Source organism: Sminthopsis crassicaudata, chromosome 4 (assembly GCF_048593235.1).
Source record: "Sminthopsis crassicaudata isolate SCR6 chromosome 4, ASM4859323v1, whole genome shotgun sequence".
NCBI lineage: Eukaryota > Metazoa > Chordata > Mammalia > Dasyuromorphia > Dasyuridae > Sminthopsis > Sminthopsis crassicaudata.
Genome location: NC_133620.1, coordinates 234354847 through 234364919, shown reverse-complemented (window position 1 = coordinate 234364919; position 10073 = coordinate 234354847). Strand labels below are relative to the sequence as shown.

The 10073-nt window shown below is 33.3% G+C and overlaps 1 pseudogene; it reads left to right on the top strand.

Moving 5' to 3' along the window:
- The first annotated feature begins 411 nt into the window (after positions 1-411).
- LOC141540714 (olfactory receptor 14A16-like) lies at positions 412-2062 on the top strand (annotated as a pseudogene).
- Positions 2063-10073: the final 8011 nt, after the last annotated feature.

Genomic DNA, 10073 nt, shown 5'->3' with positions numbered 1-10073 from the left:
TCAATTTAAAATAGCCAATGTTCAGTTGGTAATATATGAAAAGACTGGGATAGATAAGGGGTAGATACATTAATATAGGAAATATAGGACAAATGATGAAAGTTAAACCCCTAAGAATTAAAGAATATATAAAAGAATCCAAAACAGAATCTAGCAGTATATTCTCTCACAGCTCCCCAAACTCTTTTATATATACTTTACTTTTATTTCATCTTAGGTATTTTTAAATAGATATAGATATATATTTCAACATTGGGAAAGTAACTTAGTTACCTGGAATATTCACTAACTGTTCTTTCTCTACATGAAAAGAAAAAATGTAGATAGACTCTCCACTAGTGAGAATGTTTAGAAAGTTACTTTTTGATTACTAGTTGATTGTCATGGCAAGAAGGATAGTCTGGAATAGAAATGACTGTTTATGGACCAGAAAAAGAAGATATCAAACAAATTGGTATAAAGTTCAAATCTATACTCTTGGTCTCATTCACACGATAATTCTAGTCTTGAGCTAAAAATTTTGTCATTTTGAATCATTTGACCTACTGAAAAAAATTTTTAAAGAAATTCCATCCCTATCAATTTTGAGGCTGGGAAAGACAGATATGCTTCTATGAAGATTAAGTAGAGATTTGCCTCAAGTTTGGAAAGGAGGCTGGATAAGCTAAAGTAGACTTGAAATCAGAACACCTATTTCAGGCTTTGATACCAAATCAAACAGGTGGGGTAGAAGCAGACAGAATCACTTAAGTAACCTTGAACACCAATAATCTATCCTTAGATTGGAAATGATAACTCAAACTCTTTACTTCACAGGGTTTTGTCAGGCATATACTATGTATACCATAAACTGATAAACCTAGCCAGAGATGATTTTGATTTTTTGAGGGGCAATTCAAAATGCTATGCTGAATTCTACATACATTTTGAGAATTATAAAAAACCTTTAAATTATCTCATCCAAAAATCTCTTTTTTCAAATGAGAAAACTAATATTGATAGAAAGATAGTAAGTAAATTGCTTGAAGTTACAAAGCTGGAAAGTTAGTTCTAGAATTCATATCTCCTGAACCCCAGATTATTATTATTATTTGGGACCTGTGTTTTTTTCACTACAGATAGTTAAAGAGAACTTCTCAGATCATGGGTAACTACCACAGTGACAGGATTTTTCCTCTTGGGCTTTTCCAATATCTGGGAACTGTAGGTCTTATATGCCATACTCTTCTTGTTGATCTACCTGATGGTTCTGAAAAGGAACTTGCTCATCTTCACCCTCATCTCTCTTGATGGACACCTCCATTCTCCCATGTACTTCTTCCTGAAGAATCTGTCCTTTTTGGATCTTTGCTTCATTTCTGTCACAGTTCCCAAATCCATTGTAAACTCCCTGAGCCACAGCTGTTCCATCTCTTATTTAGGGTGTGTATTACAGGTCTTTTTAGTAATTTTTTTGCAGAATCAGAGATTTCACTTTTCACAGTGATGCCTCATGATCAATATGTAGCCATCTGCCAGCCCCTGTACTATAAAACCATCATTATCAAAGAGTCTTGTGTGAGGATGGCAGTTGCTTCCTGGTTCAGTGGAGGAGTGGTTGGGGCCATGTGCTCAGCTAGAAAATTTTCTTTGCCTTTCTGTGGCTCTAAGGTGATCCATCAGTTTTTCTGTGATGTCCCTTCTTTACTCAAGATCTCCTCCTCTGAAAACCATATTGCAGTTCACGTGAATATAGCTATTGGATTTGGCTTTGTGATTTTCTTCTGTATTTCGTCATTCTGTCTTATAGTCACATCTTTTCAACTGTGCTGAAGATTTCAACCACAGAGGGTCAGTCAAAAGCCTTTTCCACTTGCCTACCCCATCTTATTGTTTTCATTGCTTTTATCATAACATGGCCTACTTAAAACCACCTTTGCACTCTGACTCACGTCTAGATCTATTGTTGTCTATATTCTATACAGTGGTGCCTCCAACCTTGAATCCTGTCATCTATAGCCTGAGGAACAAAGATATAAAGACTTCTATGAAAAAATTCATAGCTTGGAAAACTAATAAGTAATTAATGAAAAAGTCTCGCATTATTGTATATCTATTTTTTAAACAAATCACTTCTGTATTTTATGTATTTAGTGACTAAAAATATTTTTTTCTTCTTTGTCCAAATCTAGAATACACATTTTGCAATCTTACCTCAATGACCAGAAACCAAAATACACTCACATAAGTGAGCAAAACTGCAATAATGTTTTATATTTCTGTGATGCAAATATGTTTTTTCAAACATTTAACATTATGCCTGACATAGTATAAACACTAAATAAATGTTTTGCTAACTATTGTTAATTTTTATATTCCTATGTTGGATCTCAACAATAGTCTAAATTGTAGTTATGAAATATATTATTAATAACATCTTGTGGTTAAGAAAAGCAAATCTCCGCTGTACACTTCAATGTTGTATGAAGATGTATTCTGATGGAAGTGGATATCTTCAACATAAAGAAGATCCAACTCACTTCCAGTTGATCAATGATGGACAGAAACAACTACACCCAGAGAAGGAACACTGGGAAGTGAATGTAAATTGTTAGCACTATTGTCTATCTACCCAGGTTACTTATACCTTCGGAATCTAATACTTAATGTGCAACAAGAAAATGGTATTTACACACATATATTGTATCTAGATTATATTGTAACACATGTAAAATTGTATGGGATTGCCTGTCATTAAGGGGAGGGAGTAGAGGGAGGGAGGGGATAATTTGGAAAAATGAATACAAGGGATAATGTTATAAAAAAAAATTACTCATGCATATATACTGTCAAAAAAAATTATAAATAAAATTTTAAAAAAAAGCAGATCTCAGAGAAATAAAGTTATTTGGCCAAGCTCTCCTATAACTGGGGGGAATGTTAGCTCATATACATCTTCTCTAATTCATATTTCTTTTTTTCATACATGAGAAGAATGTCTAAAAAATAGTTAAAGTAAATTAATGTGAAGAACATCAAACATGATATTGTAACATATATCAATTTCTATAAAATGGAACATTTGATTTTGCTTGTGTATCTAAAACAATGATGGAACTAGAGAAAAGCAATTTTGAGAACTGTCAGGATGAGAAATTTTCAACATATATTTCAATTAATCAACTAAGTTCAATACCACCCAATTCTCTCAAATATTGATTTAGGGGAGGATTCAAGGAACTTGGGGGAGTAGGTGGGTCAAGTTCCCCTGCAAATAGAAGAAATTTGAGCCTGGGGAAAGCATAGAATGGTGAAAAACTAAGACTTGCAGCAGAACAGGGTTCCTCTTGATACCATTCAATAAAATCTGAAGAAAGAACCCAGGCTGGGATTAACCTGCCTGAAATTCAAATACCTCCAGGATAGCTCCTCAGAAACATTAAATGGATACCCCTTAGCCTATCGGGGTGTGGCTGGAGAACTACACCCAGCAGGAACTACAGCTACTTTGATTTTCTGGACTGTACCTTTACTGATTGGAAACAGTAGGCCCAACTGTGCTGCTGAGGGGCAGCTTGGGTGAGAAAGAACCAGCACTGGGTGAGTGGAGAGGCAGTAGAGCAGGGACTGCTGGCTGCAGGCATTTGCAGGGGGATAGAATTCTTGCTTTGAAGTTCCTGTTTAGAGTGCAGAGTTGAAGGAAAGTTCGATACACCATTCCTCTACCCCACAATTAGACTAATACTTCTTATTAAAAAAAAAAAAAATGAACTAGCAAAGAAGAAATAATCCCACCATTGAAACATATTGTGGTAATAGGGAAGACCGGGGGTTCATCTTTAGGGGAGAACAATTTAGTTTAAAAAAGAAGCTTCTATCCCAAAGAGTAGCATGAAATGGCTCCCTGCCCAGAGAGAATTTATAGAAGAACTCAAAAAAGAATTCAAAATTCAGGTGAGAGACACTGAGGAAAAAGCAAAGAAAAAAATTAAAGCCATCCAAAAAAAGCAAAATTATATATATTTTAAAAAGTTAACCAACTCTAGAAAAGTAGATATAGAGTCTCACAAATAAAAATATTTATTTTAAAATTAGAAGTGGACAAAGGAAAGCCAATGAAGCTATGAGAGGCCAACAAATAACAAAAGAAATTATAAAGGATGAGAAAAATATAGCAGAATGTGAAATATCTCATAAGAAAAACAACACATCTAGAGAACAGGTCAAGAAGAGAAAATATAAGAATGATTGATCTGGCAGAAAGTTGTGACCAAAAAGAATACTTTGACACAATAATGCAAGAAATCTTGAAAATTGTTCTGGAGTGATAGAACATGAGAAAAAAAAATCTCCACCAATCATCACCTCAAAGAGATTCTTTGTAGAAAACACATAGAAATATTATTGCCAAATTTCAAAACCCACAGATCAAAGAGAAAATTTTGCAAGAAACAAGAAAATAAATTTCTAATATGCTAGAGCAACAATTAAAATTGTAAAAGACTAATCAGCAACTACAATAAAAGACCACAGGTGTTGGAATAATATTTACAGACAAGCAAAAGAACTAGGCCAAAAATATCATATCCAGAAAAATCATCTATAAGTTTAAAAAAGAACAAACATATATTCAGTGAACTTGCAGAATTTCAGGACTTTCTATCAACCAAACCAAACTCACAGAAAATTTAACATATAATAGCCAATATCAAAGATCAATTTTAAGTAATTCAACATGGACAAACTGCTTATGTTTGTTTGTTTGTTTTTAATGTGGAAAATGTATACTTCATGTTTAAGATTTACATCAACAATAGGGTAAGCTTAAAAGAAAGATTAGCAGAGGAAAGGTAAAAATAATAATATTATGCAAGTGAGATGCAAAGAAAGATTAGATACAAAGGCATTAGAGGGGAAAAAGAATGTTATGACACAGTTTCCTTAACTGTTCTGCCTTAGTCCCTTAAGTTGTAAACCCCCCCTGGTTCATTAAGACTGAGGACTATTTGCTCTAAGGTTATAAAATGTCAATGGGAGATGAGGAGCAGATCAGACTTCCTGGCTCCTAGCTCCTTCTGCCCTCAAGAATTTATGACACTACCCCTCTAAAATATTCCAAAAGATAAGACTATCTCAGATACTTCACCGACGTTTATTCAAACATCCTGACCCTGGCTTTTAGTAAGAACTTATAGCCTTCCCCCATCCTGACAAAACCAAACAGTTCTAACTTTTCCCGCACTTCTTCTTTTCTTTGTCTGAAAAGCTATAAAAGGGTTTTTCATTCCCCCATTCATCACTGGATACTTTGAGACGAGAGTCCTTTCCAGTCAATTAAACTCTCCAATTATTAAAATATTAAAAACTCTCTAATCTCTATCTTGCCTCAGTTTCTCCGGCATTACAAGAAAGCTCATAATCCTGACCACCTACTCATATCAGAAATAGGTTCAATAAGCAACATTGCATATATATCATGATGTGTGCAGAACCCTCCAAAATTTATAAAGAAATAAGGGAGGAGAGATAGGGTGGATGGGAAGCAAAGGGCAAAAGAAGAAATGAAGGGAGGGGAAGGATCCCTGTCTTGGGGAGGTTAAGTAATAGTAAGCCAAATTACAGAACAGAATTTAATGAAAGAGTCAGCAGGGATAAAAAAATTTTTTTAAAAAGTGTGTATATGAAGTGTGCGTGTGTGTGTGTGTGTGTGTGTGTGTGTGTGTGTGTGTGTGTGTGTGAGAGAGAGAGAGAGAGAGAGAGAGAGAGAGAGAGAGAGAGAGAGAGAGAGTATGCATGCATATATCTACATTTGTATACATAAATACATTTTTCCTTAACTGTAGCTTGTTTAGGGGTAGTACAAGGATGAAAGAGGAAAAAAAGAATAAAGTAAATAAGGTGTGCAGCAGAGAACAAAAGAACAATTTAGAAGGAAATAAACAAAAGACACTTATAAATATAATTTCTTCTACATATACGTGTGTATTCTTTCTTAAATTGGTATTTGTTGTCATATATTTTGTATCCTCCCTGATGTTCTGCTAGGCACATGATAATGTTCTCTTTTTTGATTTGTGTTGCTTTTCTGTTTTTCTTTTTGCTTATTCTATTTCTTCAAATAAAATAAATTTGGAAAAATGCTTATCTAAAAATAGAGAAAACTATGGAGAATTAATAACTCTCCATATAGTAAACGTTTAACACTATAAGGAGCAAATTACTGAATTTATAAGATAATTATATTATATAATTATACATACATATAATTATATAATTAAAATTTCTGAATATACAATATGTTAATAATGAAATCAATTAATAAAAGACAGATAATTATTTATAACATTTTAGCAATAAGAAAAAAACAGCCATTCACCTCAAATCATCACCATAAATACAGATGTCTTCACTTATTAAAAACACCATTATCCAGCATTTAGTACACTCAGGATACAAATATAAATGTAGTCATTTTGAAAGAATCCTTTTCATCATTTGCATGAGGTAAATAGCACAATAATTCTTCAAATAAAGAAAATGGAGACATCTTTTTCTTTTAGTATCCAAATTTTACCAGAAAATAAAATCTTTCACTTCTCTCAAACAGTCAGAGCCAAAAAATATTTTTGAAAAACCCAATACAATTTTCTGGAAATACTTATGATGAAACAGAAGGGAAAATAGTAATAGATTCACAGTTTGAGAGCTGAAGGAAATTTAGAACTTCATGTCACCCAAAGCATTAATTTTACAAATGAGCATCATTAAAAGGCAATAAACTCATTTGCAAAATGGGACAATAAGGTAGCCTACTTGTGACACAAGAATACTAAAGTAAGAAGCTCAAATCAAGGTAATCACTCCAAATATCACTAGAAGTTTATTTACAGGAAACCTCTGTATTTAGTTCCTTGTGACAAACAAGAAGCAAGCATTGTATATCAGGGGTATAAATCTATGTAGGAGCTTCATCTTTAAATTATTTGGTTATTTTATTGTAACTGTTTAATGAGAGAATGGGTTAAGACATTAAAAAAATATATGATAACATTCAGCCAAAACAGAGCTCACTGCTAACCATACAGCATTCTGGAAATAGGATATTTAGGAGTTTCTTACTCTTAATGGCAACTACATGCTCCCAACTACAAATGTAATCTCTTTAATCCATCATAATGCTACCAAATGTAAACATAACCCCTTTAATTCACATTGTTCTTACATACAACCAGACCCATTTAATCCACAGAGAATGTTTTTAAAGAATAAAATTTGTATCAACATTAAGGAATAATATATTTCCATAAACAAAAACACAATGGCATTCTATGCCACTTTGCTTATCTATTACTAGATATAGTTTGTAAATGATTTGTTTTAATGTTTGTTAACATTACTCTGTTATTTATAGGATGGATCTCTTAAGACAAAAGTGATTAAAATATTAAATCAATGAAATGAATTTGATCATGGCATTTTTCTTCTTGTTTTCTAAGTGAAGCTTTGAGTCATCCTTCATACTAAGGGGGCTCAAAAGATAGATATGGATCTTAGTCTGATCTCTATCCAGTGACTGATGCACTGTGCTTGAAAAAAAGGTATAAATGGATACTAATAAGCAGTCTTAGAGGAAATATCGATATAACTGGGATAACAGAGCCACTATCCAAGATGAATAAGTAGTTAACAAGAGGGCAACTAGGTCTCATTAATGAATTCAAGACACTTGTCTCAGATAAACTTTACTGAAAAAAGTAAAAGATATATATTCTCAGCTAATGCCAATAACATTAGAAAGATTAAAAAGGAGTAGAGCCAAGATAGTGGAGAGCAGATATGATTTTTCTGGGAACTCTTCTGACCTTCTTTCAAATCAACAGGAGATTAAGCCTCTAAACTGGTTTTGAAGTGACAGAACCCACAAATATGTGGAGTACAACACATTCCCAGAAGAATATACCTTGAAGAAACTTCAGAATAGGGGGATTGTCTGCTGAGCCAGAACACAGCACAGGGAACTCAGGGCAAGAATCTGGGGCTGGGAGTCAGAGCTTTGTGTATCCCACACCAAGGAATCTTCTGTGAGCTTCTTAGGCTACTCTATCCTGTTTGCAAGTGGGTGGTTTGGCGGATTTGCTACAAAAGACAAATTGAAAACCCCAGATCCCCAGAAGAACGTGGGACCTAGAGTGATTAGCTAGCACCAGAAGTCAATCAACAGAACTACCCCAGGGCAAACTAAAGCAACTGTTTCTCCTTTGCATTAAGAGCAGACTTCAACCCTTTTAAAAAAAAAAAAAAAAAAAAGAATTCTCATTATAGACAGTTTTTATGGAGAGAAAGAACAGATCTCAAATCCTGAGGCAGCTAAAGGAAAACCAACAATAGATGAAGTCCCAAAGGGACTTATGAGTTTGTTCCCATTTCACAAGGCTTTCTTGGAAGATTTCAGAATAGATCTTTAAAAATAGAAGAAAAACGGGAAAAGGAAATGAGATTTTTGCAAAAGGCTATGGAAAAGGAAAAACAGAAATTATCTGAAGAAAACTCAGTAAAAAATAGATTTTATGAAATGGGAAATGTATATAACTCCTTACAAAATAGATATGAAAAAGATACCAATTCAATGAAAAACAAAATTTATGAAATGGAAAAAAATGCAATGAACAAAACAATTCAATTGGTTAAATACAAAAGGAAGTAAAAAGGTAACTGAAGAAAACAATACACTAATAATTAGAATTGAACAAATGGAAGTGAATGACTCAATAAGACTTCAAGAATCAGTCAAACAAAACCAAAAAAAAAAAAGAAGAAGAAAAAAAAAAGAAAAGAAAAAAAGAAATATCTCCTAAGAAACACAACTGACCTGGAAAATGGATCTAGGAGAGACAAAGAATTAGTGGACTTTTCTTCCTAGGTAATGAGGAAAGCAAATTATCACTTTTTACAGGTGATATGATGGTATGAAGTAATCTGTAACCAATGAAGAACTGGAGGTCATTATTAAACATCAAATTGATAGTTTTGATTATGTTAAGTTAAAAAGTTAAAAAACAAATAAAATTAATGCAGAGAGTTTTTCTTTTGGTCACAGAAATTATTTTATCCAAGACAAATAAACCAAATTATTGGTTTATTTATTTTGTGGTTCCATTTTTCTAGTTCTGAGAGAGCAAGTTTGAGATCTCCCACTATTATAGTTTTGCTATCTATTTCTTTTGGTAGCTCTCGTAACTTCTTTAGGAATCTGGATGTCATACCACTTGATGCATAGATGTTTAGTATTGATTTGTTTCATTATCTATAGTATTTGTTAGCAAGATATAGTTTTCTTCCCTATCTCTTTAATTTAGATCTATTTTTGTTCTTTCTTAATCTGAGATCAGGATCATTACTCCTGCTGTTTCTACTTCACCTGAAGTGTAACAAACTCTGCTACGGTCTTCTTCCTTTCTTCTGTATGTATCACTCTGCTTTAAGTTCTTATAAACAACTTATTATAGGATTCTGACTTTTAATCCAGTCTGCTATCCACTTATGCTTTATGGGAGAGTTCACCCTGTTCACATTTACAGTTAAAACTACTAATTCTATATTTCCCACCATCTTATTTACTCCAAATTATACTTTTCGCTTTCCTTTTCCTTTTTCCTTCCTCCCCAGTATTTTACTTATGAGCACCACTTGCCTGAAACAGCTCTCCCCTTTTAGAATCTCTTTCCCTTTCTTATATCTTTCCCCTACTATTTCTATTTTCCCTTATATTAGGCTACCTTTTCCCTTTTCCTCTTTCCCCTTCCCCTTTTCTATAAGGTGAGAGAAGTTTCTCTGCGAAAACCAATGGCTAGTATTCTCTCTTTGAGCCAAATCTGATAAGAGTAAGATTCACACAATGTTCATCCCCCTCACTTCTTTCCCTCAATTCTAATAGATTTTCTTTGCCTCTTTGTGAGATGTAATTTCTCTCATTTTACCTCTACTTTCCCCTTTTTCTGTTACAATCCCGTTTCCAGGTCTAAAAAATGGATTACTTTTTTTTATAAAAGTAAAATCAAATTATCCATGCATGCTTTATGTTTACCCAAAATAGA